The sequence below is a fragment of the Pezoporus flaviventris genome, unplaced genomic scaffold (genome assembly GCF_033815535.1).
Source record: "Pezoporus flaviventris isolate CSIRO_AGI_PZ_B2104156 unplaced genomic scaffold, CSIRO_AGI_Pfla_v1 ptg000005l, whole genome shotgun sequence".
Lineage (NCBI taxonomy): Eukaryota > Metazoa > Chordata > Aves > Psittaciformes > Psittacidae > Pezoporus > Pezoporus flaviventris.
Genome location: NW_026892553.1, coordinates 12,327,125 through 12,341,392, shown reverse-complemented (window position 1 = coordinate 12,341,392; position 14,268 = coordinate 12,327,125). Strand labels below are relative to the sequence as shown.

The 14,268-nt window shown below is 39.3% G+C and overlaps 1 long non-coding RNA gene across 2 annotated transcripts in view; it reads right to left on the bottom strand.

Moving 5' to 3' along the window:
- Nucleotides 1-1,866: 1,866 nt before the first annotated feature.
- The window catches only part of LOC133265214 (uncharacterized), a 77,888-nt gene continuing 65,486 nt past the window's right edge, over nucleotides 1,867-14,268 (bottom strand). The window contains exon 3 of one of the 2 annotated variants that reach the window (XR_009741891.1): nucleotides 1,867-2,305. This is a non-coding gene — a long non-coding RNA (uncharacterized LOC133265214). Of the gene's footprint in view, nucleotides 2,306-9,091; nucleotides 10,926-14,268 lie in introns of those variants that run through there. The other variant, XR_009741890.1, reaches the window with a different exon arrangement.

Sequence of the window (14,268 nt, the reverse complement as noted above, 5' to 3'; positions counted from 1 at the left end):
CATCAGCTTAATTTGAAAGCTTTCCTGGAACACACTATTTATTTTTTCTCCACAGAGAGAACTGAACACTCCCTTCAAACAGAGTTTTGACGATTTAAACTCTGGAAGCAAAAAATTAAGCTCTCAACTCAGGTGTAGACTTACAAACACTAGTATGTTCAAAGCAGCACAGGATGTTGGTCTCCATTTTCAAACAAGCATTTTCTTTTGGCAGAAAACAGTGATTTGCTGGAAACCCAATTGCTTTTCAAGACTTCCCCCTACCCTGCAAAAACCACACATATTCAGTGATAGTACTGGGGAGGTTTTTCCAGTTCAGGTAAGGATTTCTACTCAAAAAAAAAAAATCAAAATGAAGGAGGCTCAAATATTCTACAGCCCAAACAGTCAAAAGGTTAGGGTGGACGTGAGGGATGAGAAAGACCCAGCCATAAATCCCTGCTCTACCAGCTCAGAAGCATTCTCTCATTTGCCTTCCAGTGAAGAGAGGAGTTCTATTTTAATTCTGTAACAAAAATAGTTCTCCCATATTGACAGGAAAAGTAAGGTGAAGGGTGGTGATTCAGAGGCTCTGACCTCAAGTCCTGTCTCTGTCCCTGGACAGGTAAGCAGCCTGGAGCAAGCCAGGGATGGGATGTGCCCCTTTTCCCACATAGGACTGGTATAGCTGAGCTGTCTTCCATAAGCAGTTGAACGTAAAGGTTCATACAAATACTGACTGTGTTCAGCACTGTTGAAGTAGTAAACATGATCTGTAGTCCCTTCAAGTTGATTAAAAACTGTGGAATATTTCTGATCAACTGAGTGCTCGCACAGACTCACTATACAGCAAAACTGACACGAATCCAAACTGTCCTTAAATGATCCAGGACAACACCTGGACAACACAGCCCAAGAATCTTTCTAAGCTGCTTTTTGCCTGTATTCCCACAGAAAGTAGTATCACTTGTGGAGAAGGTCATAATGTATAATTTTGTGCAATCACAGCTTATAGAAGTTAATTGCAAGAGTTACTTCTATCCCTGGCGCAATACATGCCTTTTAATAAACAACATTTTAATTGAGTGCAATTGTCCACCACAAACTCATTCCATGTGCCCAGAGGCAGTTATATTAATTCTTGAAATGCAGAAGGAAATGCAACTATCACATAAATTAAGCTTTAGGACAAAAATGCTCTGACAGACTAACACTGCTACAAAATAGCAGTAAACATGCACATAATCTATTTGGAAGCTCATGGTAAGTGCAGATGAGCTGCTCACATTTAGAATTTCTGCAGTGCTTGCTGCTACAGCATTTAAGTTCTCACACGTTAAATAAAAACACCATATGCATCAAGGATGGGTTAGAGGCCATTTCGTGAACATTAAAGTGTTTCCTGCTTTTTTTTCTCCTCCACTCTAAATGGCAAACATTTCATCTATTCTTATTAGACCAGAGTAGCACTAGGAATACAGGTTCTTTGAGAACCAATATAAAGACCACATTCAGACACCACCCACTGTTCCTAAATCAGAATCGCTTCATGCTTGAGATGCAACTATTGATCAAGTATTATTTACATACTATAGAATTTCCACCTTAGCATTTCTCTGTCTGTTTTCATTCAAAACTGTTATCTCTATTGATAGGTAGAATGGCATCAAGCCAACTTGAATGTTTCCACTCCAGGCAGCATCACATTCCTTCATCTCCAACACAACCACCTCAGCAAGCACACGCAAAACTTCAGCTCTGTGGAGGAGGCAGTATGAAGAATATACATCGTATGTACCCTCCTTATATGTTATGCAGCACAAATAGTGTACAGGTCTGTTGAAAAAAGATTACATGACATTTTTGTTTTTATTTTTTTTTCTTAAGTGAGGAGAGCTTCATTTTAATGATCTTTGAAGTTTTGAAGAAACTTCACATAAACAACATAACTGTTCAATATTACAGTTACAAAAGACAGGGGTGAAAAGGGCTGTGTGTTCTTCTGATTTCAAATAAAATGACTTTAAACACTATTTACAACTTTCCAACAGAAAATGAGTGAGGCATCACACATAACAATAAAACAAATGTGACATATTAAGACCTTATCTTCATCATAACTAACGAAAGGCGGCTCAAGGACATACACTTAGGAACCAGAAATGGTCCACAAATATTTTTGAGTGCTCCAGAAGAGCAAAATGGGAAAAGAAACCAAACCAAAACCAAACCAACACCCTGTCTCATGTCACAGGGCTCTGAGTTTGTTATGATGATGCTGTTGTTACTGGCACCATTTTAATACCTCAGACTAAGTCACGTATGTCTAGAAATAGAACAGTTTAAAGAAAATCAAAACTAAAACAAAACCAAATTCAAACCACATTGGTTTTCAATTTAATACATCAAAAACTACAATGGTCTGCAAGAACATCCATGTCAAGAGGAATTCAAAGTACCCCAAACCACTGAAGAATCTTCTAATGAAGGCCTCTGGAATGCAACATATTGCAATACCATAGCTAAGCTAAGAAATTTTATGCAATAAGGTGATGTGCTTTGAAGAAAAAACAGGAAATCTGCATGATAATACCTGATCTGGAGGGTTACAAGTAGAACACTTCATATTCCCCCAGCTTCCCTTCAAACTATTAACACATTCAGTGAAATACAGTTTTATACTATGCTGCTTTGACCCTTGCAGTATTTTATACTTTGAGCAAATGGGCATTCCATACCTTTTCCAGAGGCTAGTGAGAATGTAAAACAGGAAGGAACAGGAATTGCAGCCAAATTACAGAATATTGAAAAGGTCAAACAAGTGCACCAAGCCAGCATAATTTACAAAATGAAAGTTATGAAGAGCTCTCTGATGAGGAGGGGGGAGTAACAGAAATGAAGCATGCAATCTGTATTGACCCACTTGTCCAGGGAAGAGAGAGGAAACCCCCAAAACAGGGACAGGAAAATGCAAACTCATTTCAGTGTTGCAAGCTTCAAAATGTCAAGCAACAAAATCTGCCAGCTAATGGTTCTTTCTCCCTCTGAATTGAAATTCAGAGTTTTCCTCAGTCCAACTTAACATTGACTTGAAGTCAATTTTCTGCTGCATTGACCTTCTGTATTTTGGAAATCTACTTTGTTTTAAAAGTGTTTGTACAGCAGATCAATAAAAATGCGGGGCAAGGGGATATTATGATCATGAAGGATTTCCTCAGACCTTACGTTACTTCTTGAGTAAGAATTTGAGATGCTGCTTTGCAGTTTAGCAGCCTCTCTGGGCCTTCTTTTTACCTATGAAACAAGGCTGCTGGAGCTCAGTAACTCCTCAAAGTAATGCAAATGACTTTTCATTTCCACACTGAGCCTTCTGCATTTGTTGCATGTTTAATAAGAGCTATTCTACCCATTCGCAAAGGGCTCCAGTGTATAATTTATGAAGAACTATGAACAATAGTGGCAAGAAATTTACATTTATATCTTGGGACCAATGAAATTGCTGCTGCTTCTTTTTTTTTAATATATACAATTTTAAAGAAAACCAAATGGAAGAAGAATAATGAAAAGAGTCTTAAACTCTGAGGAAATGGTTAATGCTGAATCAGCAGCAATCTCAAACTGTAAAGCATGAGCAACTACAGCAAAAATCTTCCACTACTCCAAACCTGTTAGGTTTTTGGAGTTCAATGACACTTTGGATCACATGCCATAGTACTCAACACAAGGAACAAAAAGCCCTGTTCTTCAGAACTAAAGTTCCTTCAATACACAACTCTGATTGCTTAGGGCAGTGCTTTGGGAATGGGGATAACTTGTTCTTGCCCTTTCTGCCCAGGATGGTCCCACCGTAAATACATTAAATACTCTGTAAGAAGCACAGCAGCCAGCATCGATTATCAACATCCTGCCAAAAAAGATTAACCAGCGTTACCTTAACGAAGAGGAAGAAATATATTTGGATTTCCTCTTCCAAGTTTTTTATTAACATTTTCTTGTTTATCACATCACAGAGCTCATTATGATGGAATTTTTGAGCTCTCTGTCTTAAGGAACCATAGGGAAACTGTCTGTTCATCACATGTGTAAGGCATGTAAGGAAACAGTAGGATAATTGTGCCAGTGAAACTGCTTCCAAATAAATTCACTTGAAAGGAAAACTGGACCACAATCAAGTAAATGTATGGGGAAGAATGAAGCTTCACAAATTAATGCAAATCTATAAAAATAATGATACACAAATACGTTGCATAGACATTTGTGTAATGCTTTAAATTAATGAAAATAAAGAGATATAAGCTATGAAAGGAGGCAATGGGGGGAGAAAGAAAGCAAGGAGAGTAAGGGAAAAAAGCTTGTATTTCCTTTAAAAGAGGACTTTTATAGAAAGGCTCTGGAAAGGACAGACCAACCCAAAAGGTCTGGGCAGACACGTGGAAACATGGCAAGAGTTGATTTTAATGGCTAAACCAGTGTCAAAGAAAGAAAAAAGGAAAAAAAGGGAAGAGACACATGCCTAGTGTAATGCAGACTGGGCTACAATTACACCCTACAATTCAACAGTTTTGGGGAAGACAGCAGCAGTGGGCCCTACCACAGCACACATTAGCAGTGCAAGGTGCTGGGTTATGCACAATTCTACTAGTGTTTCACAAAGCCCTATAGAGGGTGGTGCATTTTAAGAAATGATCAGGCAATGCTGGAACTCAACTTGCTAAATCTTTGTGAAAGAGAGATGCCAACCTCAAGGCTGCACATAGTTTTTTGTTCCTAGAAGCAGGATAGCTACCTAACAAAACAGGTACTGTTTAAACCTGAGCATCCCAAGCAAGCAAAGGGATTCTGTCAGCTGCAGGGCAAAGGTTCGAAAAAGGCTATCTAGTCTCCGAAGCAAAACATTGCCGGCTTCTATGCCTTACCTTACTTGCTCACTGAGCAAGTGTCACCGTCCCGTATGAGCATGAGAGACTTATTCACAGAAAATTACAAACACCGAGTATGTCCAAGCAACTGAACATGAGCGCAAGTTATTCCCGGTACAGTCAGTGCTGTTCTGCTGTTACTTGCAACATGAGCAGTTTTTTAGTAAATGTTGTCTAAGATCAGGATCAATCCATGCCACAGGTAATGAAAACTTCAGTGAAAATAGGGATTGCAAGTTATCACTGGCTGCAGGCCTAACTGCTGCTGTTTGTCAATCCTCAAAATATTTCTCATTCAGATCCCAGTGGTCATAATGAAAAGACTCATCCATCTTTATTACTTCAAAGAGAATATATTATCATCTAAAATGTCACTTAATTTTCAACACCAGCTACATATTTCCTGGTGAAAAAATTACTTGGAAACCATATCCACAGCACACAGAAAAGATTATTAATATCCAATCAAATACAACAGTTTTATCCTAACAAATATTTTGTTATCACCACTCACTTTGATATATTGTGATCTAAAAAGCTCCTGTTCTTTCCAGCCTAAAGAAAAAAAAGAGACTATAAAATTAGTGTGTTCCCACAGCAAAATTCTATTTTTGACTATTTTCAAAACAGATGAAAATATCATTATGAAATGTCACAAATCATGCCTCCTAATAGAAATCTTGGTTTGTTGTGGGCTCTGAGATGGCCCATGTGGAATGGCCCAGAATTATGGTTCCCATTTATCTCTACTGTGTTGTTCAGCTCAGCTGCAAAGGAAAATTCTCTTGCAATTATAGCTCCTGGGCCAGACCCTCAGGAGGAAAAGCCAGCACAGCTCCATTAACCAGCTCTTTCCCACAGCATTTCCCTGGGAACTCTTCGGGACACCGCATTAGGAATGAGCTCCCATACAACAGCTGCTGCCCATTGGGCTCAAGTTGCTTGGTCTCTCCCATTGACAACAGCACATCAGCAAAACAAAGAAAACAAAGGCAGCAATAATACCATTTTCAGCCATGCAAATGTTGCGTTATACACCTCAAAATCTCACAGCTCTCCCCTTCTGTCCCTATTGCCCAGCCAAGCAATGCTTAAGAATGGTACCTGCCTCAAGCTAACTCACAAGAAACAGTCTGGAGTGCAGATCCCTGGTCTGATGGGTGTAAGAGGTTAGTAACATGGACACAGGCAACTACATAGCACGGCTGCAGGGCCAGAAATGGTCCCTGTGCATGTTAAAAATGCATATAGGTTCTCTACCCTGGCAGTTGATCGCTATTTTATGATTTTTCCATCTGCAAGAAAAGGAGGTAGAATTTTTCCTTCGACTTCATTAAAATGGTTTGAGACCCTGAAGTGAAAGTTCCTAAACTACTATAAAGGACTATTAATAAAGAAAACTGTAACATTGTTTCAGTACATCACAAGCAAATTTGATTTCTAAAGTGACAGCTGACTACTGAAGTATTGATTCCAATTCACCAGCTGACAAAATAGTGTAAACCTCCTCCAAACTCAATGCAAATGCATGGACCATTGCTTCTTCTCTAAGAAAATGAAGTCTAATTTTACTGTCTCTCAGATTTATTTAAAAATTGAGCAAAAATAAGAGAGATAGCAGCTACTAACTGGTGTTTCAAAACTAAGCACAAAGGAAATCACAAATTTCGGTACTCAGTCTCTCAGCATCATAGAAGTACGTATTTTTCTGTATAGAAAAGCAAAGAAATTACTTGCAATGGTCATATTTTAAAATAAGAAATCACTATACAGTGCCTATGAATTGTTCAAGGTAATGCAGCGCATGTAATATTATAAGAAAGTGCAACCATCCTGAAAACTTTATTTCTTGGCCTTAAAAACGCACTCTCTGCAAGAATATTAATTTTATAAACAAAACTTCCCATAAAAGTACTTTACATTACCTGGCAAGAACATCAGAAGGAGCTTAAAGGGCCAAGACTGTATAAAAGAATAATTATGGTTAAGAACAGACTAAACACTTTCCATATGGCAAATGATACCAAAAGCTACTCCCATTAAAAGGGAAGGCAGCAATACCAAGTGCACCATATTTCTTTACTGCCGCATTTTTTTAAAGGAAATGCTTAAAAGCAGGCTGTGACACACAGTGGTGTCCCAAAGCACTGCCAGCTTCCCTCTGCTATGTGCCAGCTCCCCACCAGCCCTTCCCAGCCCACAGCACACTGCAGGAGGGATGCACCAACGCACCACCAAGGGCAAAGCTGGTGCTCAGCTGCTAAGCCCCATGTGATGGGTCTAATCCAACGCACTCGAAGTTTCCTTGGGAGCAAGAAGCAGGCACCTGCTTTTTTCCTCCTGCTCATTAAAAAGTAGTTTGGGAACTTCTGGCAAAGAGGTAGAACAGGAATTTCGGGAAATATGAGTTGGACCAACACATTAAGACATCACAGCAAGATTGATGAGTGTATGCCTAAGCTTTCACTTTTCAGCTATGCCTTTTTAACTGTGGTAATCTCCAATTTCCCCTCCAACTAGTTCTACTTCCAATAGCTGCTGGTTTGTTAAAGGATTTTATCAGAATAGCTCAAGACAGTGACAATCTTGAGGCACAGCTTTGCAAAACAAGTATGAAAGGAAAAGAAGCAACTCTGCTCCTACTTTTTGAAGCTTTTAGATTTTTCTGCACACATCCAGACATCTGGAATTAACGCTCCATCTTATTAAGCAGTATTTGTAAGAGTGGAGTTAAACATTTACTTAGTTACATGATTCCCAGGAAAATACCTTCTGCAGTGAGTAACTCCAGGAGTTAAGACCAAAAAAAAAAAAGTAAGCTGTCATCAGGACATCAGGATAACCAAAAACCCTAAACCCTTTAATTCCCACCTGATGGCTAGTCCCAGAAACCTGCCCCTTTGGCAACAGCAAAAGTAAGCATGAGTGCCACTTCAGTTCTCCATGAGGCAGTTGGCATTTGCGTTAATGCATATGTAGGCAGTGGCAGAAGGCTTTTGCTTTCCCAGGTTATTACAGTTCCCTCATTTTGAATCAAGATTTTGTCATAATACCATTTTTTAATACAAAAATTAGGTAAGTGTGATCACAGACCATTCACACAGCCTACAAATCACCTTCCTTTTTCCCTTCCCTGTACAGTGGGTGACCCAGCCATGCACTTAGCTACCTTCTGCTGGTATAGCTCCACAAAAGCCAGTGGAGTGATGATGAGTTAAGTCAGCTGAGGAAACAGTCACAGGTTCTCATTGAAATATGTAAGAAAAAATAGCCTTTAAAAAGAAAAGCAAGGAAAAAAGAAAAACAAGGAAAAAACCAAAACAAAGCTAACACAACTGGAATGCTTCCATTCCTCAATCTATTTAAATACAGACAGCAAGCTTACTTAAAGTTGGGGTACAGGAAGTAAAATGAGTCTGTCTTACTAGCAAAGGCCAGGAGGGTGAGTAAAGGAAGCTGCTGTGCGGGTACTGTACAGCTGCAGGTGTGCTGCAGCCTATCAGCATTGCAGCTCCACAGGCAAACACTGCACCACTTTACTTTCTCCAAGATTTTTAAGCTGTTGTGGAAAAAAAAAAAAAAAAATCATTCATTAGCTCACAGCTCGTCTTCAGAAACAGGTATTTCAAAAGCTGAGGATAAGGCTGAGAGCCCTGAAGGCACAGATGACAATAACAATGAGCAATGCTACAGAAGATGCTGTGGTGCAAAAGGGTCTTTCGAACCTGCTGGGGGTATGTTGCCTGCTGCCTGGCTTTAATTCCATGCTAACACTGGCACTTACACCTCTGATGTCAATAACACTGTATACTAATTCCCCCAAGTCCTGAATTCTCAGACACCTTGCTGGTGCCTTAGCTAGTAGTAAGCTAGCAGTAAGCTAGCTTGTGGTTCTATGTCCTGTGAAAAGGGACACTTCTTATTGGAATGGTGAGATTCTGTGTTGGAAATGGGATTCACCGAGTGTATATTGCTAAGCCCTAGTGGTATTTCTAACCCCAGAATTTGCACATGTTGGCTCGAGTACAAAATCTGCATGGGACCTTTTGTTTGTTGTGGTCAGAGATGGGAGGCAGTCAGGCCTGCCTTCCCATCCTCTGGTAAAGGTAAAGTAGATGAGGGAGAAAACAGAAACAGATTAATTTTCTCCTCTACTTTGTCTCTGCTAAGCAGACAATAAGAAATGCCCAGAGATGCATGCAACCATAACTGTAGTCTTCAATCAAACAGCCAAAGTCTAATGAACTGAAAATCCTGTCACCACTGTACTTCATTTCTGACCTAGGCTTTTCAGGCAGCAGAGGTCTCATGGATGTTATCCAAGTTCTTTTTATTTGCACAGGCCAGATCTTCAATTCTGAGTGCATTACACAACCTATGCTTAAAGTGATTCACCTTCACTGTAGTCTTCCTGGCTTCCTTCACTTTCAAAAGCAGTTATTTTCCTGACATGACAAAGTTTTTCCTTACCTGAAGAAATCACCTTGTCTACTGTAATGTCTAATTCCACCAATACAAGTACCAAATGACTGAGGTGAAAAGATCTGTAAAGTTAGTTATTTTGTGATTTCTATTTAATTTAATCCTATGAAAGTGGGTTAGGTCAGAGAACCTCAAATGTTTAGTTAACGATCCACGTATAAGCATTGCCATCCCCAAGAACATTTCTGGACAGGATGTACTACAGAGTTAAAAAAAAGAAGCAATTTCTATCACCGAGTTGTGTTTTTAATTCCAGACTGGCCAGTTATGATAAAATACAGAGACAGCTTAAAAATCATCTTCTGATAAAGAACAGAAAAAAAAAAAAAAGCAATGTTTTAAAGTCTATTCTTCAAAAAGTACCTCTCCCTCAAGAGAAACTATTCTGTTATTGTGAAAGTGCCAAATTAAGAATCCAGCTCAGATGCAATCAATGCCTTGGCCAACATGCCACAGCTTCCCCACTTGAAAAAGAGTTTTCCCCAGTTCCTTTTTATCACTCACGTTTCTCTTGGCTTTTTAAATTTTTACTGAGTCTGCACTGCAGCTACACCAGAAAAGCTCTGATCTGTGCTGCACCTCCAAGCACTATTCTATCACATATAAGACCATTCCGAAACAACTCTCCTGTAATTAAAGCATGTCTCTGAAGCACCTGTACACCTTACAACAAGGCAAGCATTTTAATTGACTGATGCTATAGCTGAGTTTGCATCTATTATCTACATTCTACTTCATGTAAGGTCACAAGACTGATACAAGCTTCCAATGGAAAAGAGAGGTCTTATTCCATATGCCATTATACTACAATAGATATACAGACCTCAAAAGATCTGGATAGGAAAATACATTCTGGGACAGTAAGAAAGGCTGAAGTACCATGTAACTAATATCAGCTCACAAAGGTCAGGTATAAGAAAGATACAATAAAGTGATATAACAGGTAAATTACTGTATCTATGGAGATTTTTTACTGCACAAAATTACAGTCATGCTAGTAGTGATAATTTCATACTAAAAAGAATTTTTTCCATATTTAAAGTTGATTGAAAGACACTTTTTTTTCCTAAGTACACTAAATTGTCATGTAATCCAGACCATTTCTAAGTCACTCTAAAGGAACTGAGCCCTGCAAGTAAATTTGTTATATTTCTGCTATATTAAATAAGGCTTTTGTGACTGGGAATGTATCTTTCATGAGGCTCTATTCTGCTGAAATGAACTGCTTTCCTGGCAACGAGCCGAGGAAGGTCAGAGACTGTAAGAAGGTCTACTCCAGAAGAATGTAACCCCAATCCTTTACCCAGCAGCCCTGCCACCACACATATTGGAGTCACTCGATAAGTGACGAGCTCACACAAATAATCTTTGCTTTTCTACTGAACAACATGCATTTCCAGTTTCTCCTCCAGTATCCACAGCTGTGCAGCAAATGCAGGGCACTTCATTTATCAGAAGATGACAGTGCTGACAGAGGTAGTACAATCAGGCAGCCTCTTCCATCTGTTAAATATATGCCTCTGTTTCCTCTTAACTTTCTTTTTCCTTTTGCAGGCAGGAGAAGCACAAGTAGTTTTAGGCTAAATATTTTGGCCATGTATACAATTTTTACCTTATTCTTCTTTAACTGACAAGTCAAATTCCCCATGTCAGACCAGCATAGCCATTTATGCCACTCACTGTTTGCTCACAAAAGGATCTATTGAGAATATAATACAGTATTGTCAGATCAGAATGACAGTTGATGATAATGCAAGTTCCTCTGTATACTGGTTGCCAATATTATAGTCTAACACTTATTGAGGTTTAATGCCCAAGGGAAAAAAGAGAGCGAGGCTCTTACTTCAAACTGCAGCTAGATCAAGTTTAGGAAGAGCATAGCTCAATGAAAATAAGTTAATTTTTTTTTAAAAAAACAAACCCAAAGTTTGGAAGAAATTGTGAAAGAGAGATGTATGATACATTCTGAAGATCAATGACAAACTCTCAATACACACAAGCATCTTTCAAGCAATCTGGTTTATGATTTTACTGATACTGGTTCACAAGGAGAAAAACAAATCGGCTCTCAGTGCCACTTCAGAACCCTAATTCAGTCTACAAATGTAGCTTAAATTTGTGGCTGGTGCCACCATAAGGTAATAAAGGATGAGATTTATCATTCAACCTACAACGGATTCAGATCACATTACAATCCCTTCTCAGAATGGTAGGATTTTTTTTGCGAGGGACTAGAAACTTCCTTAGCTCTTGAATTTACTGCCAGTTGTTTTGTAGGAAGAAAGCAGCAGAGTAAGTAAAAACAAACCAAGAGACTCTGCCTCTGCAGTGGCCCGGCTGTTCCACAACCTCTGCTCAAAGCTTTCTCTCTGTTTCCATTCTTTGCAGTTGCAATTACTCCTCTGGCAAACACAACATAATCCAGTTCTCTTATAAACCAAAAATATTTAAAGGGAACAAAGCTGGGAAGAGAGTAACAAGCATGTGGCTCGATTATGTACATTTTTACAAACTAGAAGTGTCAACTGTTTCTTTTCCTATTTTCCTTTCCACTCTGGGGTTACAGCCACTCCTTTTGCCTATGAATTGCCCAACTGGTGAATGAGGTCACTTTTTGGAAAGAGAAACATCAGAAAGCCTAACCCCTAAGAACATCTTCCTGGATACTAATGCTGTTCAATCTTCTAATAGCACACAGAAACAATGTGTTTGAGAGAGATTATTGGCTCAAGATAAAGGGATTTCAGGAATCCTCACAATGAACCATAGAGGAAGAAACACTGGGATCTGGAACAACACTCATAAATTTGATATTAAGAATAACTAAGATATGAAGAACATTACCATCACATCATTGGGGTATGTTCTAAAACTGCAGTATGTGGAAGGGGATCCATCTGTTGGCAAGCAAAAGTCATAAATATCTAAAACCAAATATATTATCATCAGTTTAACTTCCCTGGGCCACTTTCAGTAGTGTGTTTACTTATTCAATTTTTTCTATGAGACAGTTCCATCTTTCTCTCTTTACTGACAAAATGAACAGCAAGAATTATGAAACATAAGTCAAAGCTGAAGTTCAAAGCATACAAAATTTTATCTGTCTTCTGAGGAAGGCTACTAAGGCAAGTCAGGCCCTGATACAAAGCTATTAACTTGGGTGAAGAGCATGGCTGTAATGGAAATTTTCTAGCTGTTTTGCACAGTAGGGTGGAAAAAAGCTTACTCCTAGGAAAATTCTTCCAAGGCTGTCCTGCTTTACTGCAATTTTATGCTTATGTTTCTCATTATCAGAAGAGATTCAACACCCACAGGATTAGTTCCCCTTCTCCATTAGCCCGTCTTTAAAGATTGGGACAATAAATACGTAATAAACTGTGGCACACTATAAACAAGCCCCTCCATCTCTTCAGTTCATTTTGGCCTTCTCCATTTCAGCTTCTGAGAATGCAGGTACTTTCTAGCTGCAAGCCATCTCTGCTGAGAAAGCAGTGGCACTGAAAGCTAGCAACAACTGGGCTGCAGCTGGAAGCAGACCCTGCAGTTTCCAAGTGCTCCTTCAGTATATTGCACGCCACAGGTATGACCACAAAGGAAAAATATCAAGACTCAGTTTAGTGGAGGGTACTATTAAAAGGTTGAATTTTGTAAGCAGCTGTAATTCAGTAGATACTTTCTGAATACAAACTTAGGGACCCTCTCTTAGGGACAGAATGGGGTTAATTTTTTCTCCCATAGGAAAAAAAGAAAGCATGGAAGACAAATCTTAGATGTAAGTCAGAACAATCATTTACAGTCATCAGCACATTTTTATCACCAGGAATACCACACGGCTGCAGCCATCTCTCCCCCAGGTTAATGCTGCCTGAGCAGCACAATGCTTATGGGCATCTGGGTAAGTTGGGTGTTCCTCTCTAAATAGAGTAATAAATGTTATAATGTGCGATACTCTTACCTATGCACACACAATTTCTTTCTGGAAATTAAATCATCCTAATTACATGTACTGTTTCACAGGTTACCTCAGAAGTCTGGTAATAGCCAGCCCAGCCCAGCCCAGGCTTCATGCAGTGATTTCCAAATGGCTCACAGACCACCACCAGGCCACAATGCTCCCAGTTACATTTCTTTAGATGTCCCAGCTCATGTCTTCCTTCTAATCAAGTGACAGAACTTGATGATGTGGCACACAGTTACTTTTAATTGACAAAGCCAGTGAACATATCAGCATCATATGGCTTCAGCACTTTGTGTACCCCAACCAGCTGTTTGGAAACATTCTTGATATTTGCTACAGGTCTTGCTGAGCTTCTTGCCAACACTTCCAAGCCCTTCTCTTCAGGGCTGCTCTCAAACCTGCCGTTGTGCTTAGGATTGCCCTGATCAACACACAGGACCCTTATATTTGACCTTACTGAACTTGATGAAGTTGGCATTAGCCCAGCTCTCAAGTCTGTCAAGGTCCCTCTGGATGGAATCCCTTCCCTCCAGCATGTCAACTGCACCACATATATGTGCACCTCAGGCTTAAAACAAATGGTTCTTTAAGCTTATATACCTAGTATGCTTGAAGAAAAAGAGGTGTGTCATTTTCAAAGCAAATTTCTCAGGATAAGACTGGGCATGCTTTTGCTCTGGAAATAACAGAACTAATAACATTCTCTAATATTACCGAGTGTGACTAACATCAGGTTCTTGATAAGTTCCAAAGTGCGCACATTGCAAAATAGCTGTCTGCAGAAACTCAAGCCAGAAATGACTGTGTGGTTAATGGAAAACTGATGTGTCTCACTGAACCTTTAGCAAGACTCTAAATATGAGTAATCTAACAATATCTTGTGAAGAGTTTAATTAATACTTTCTTTTAGCACAAATATTACTTTGCCTT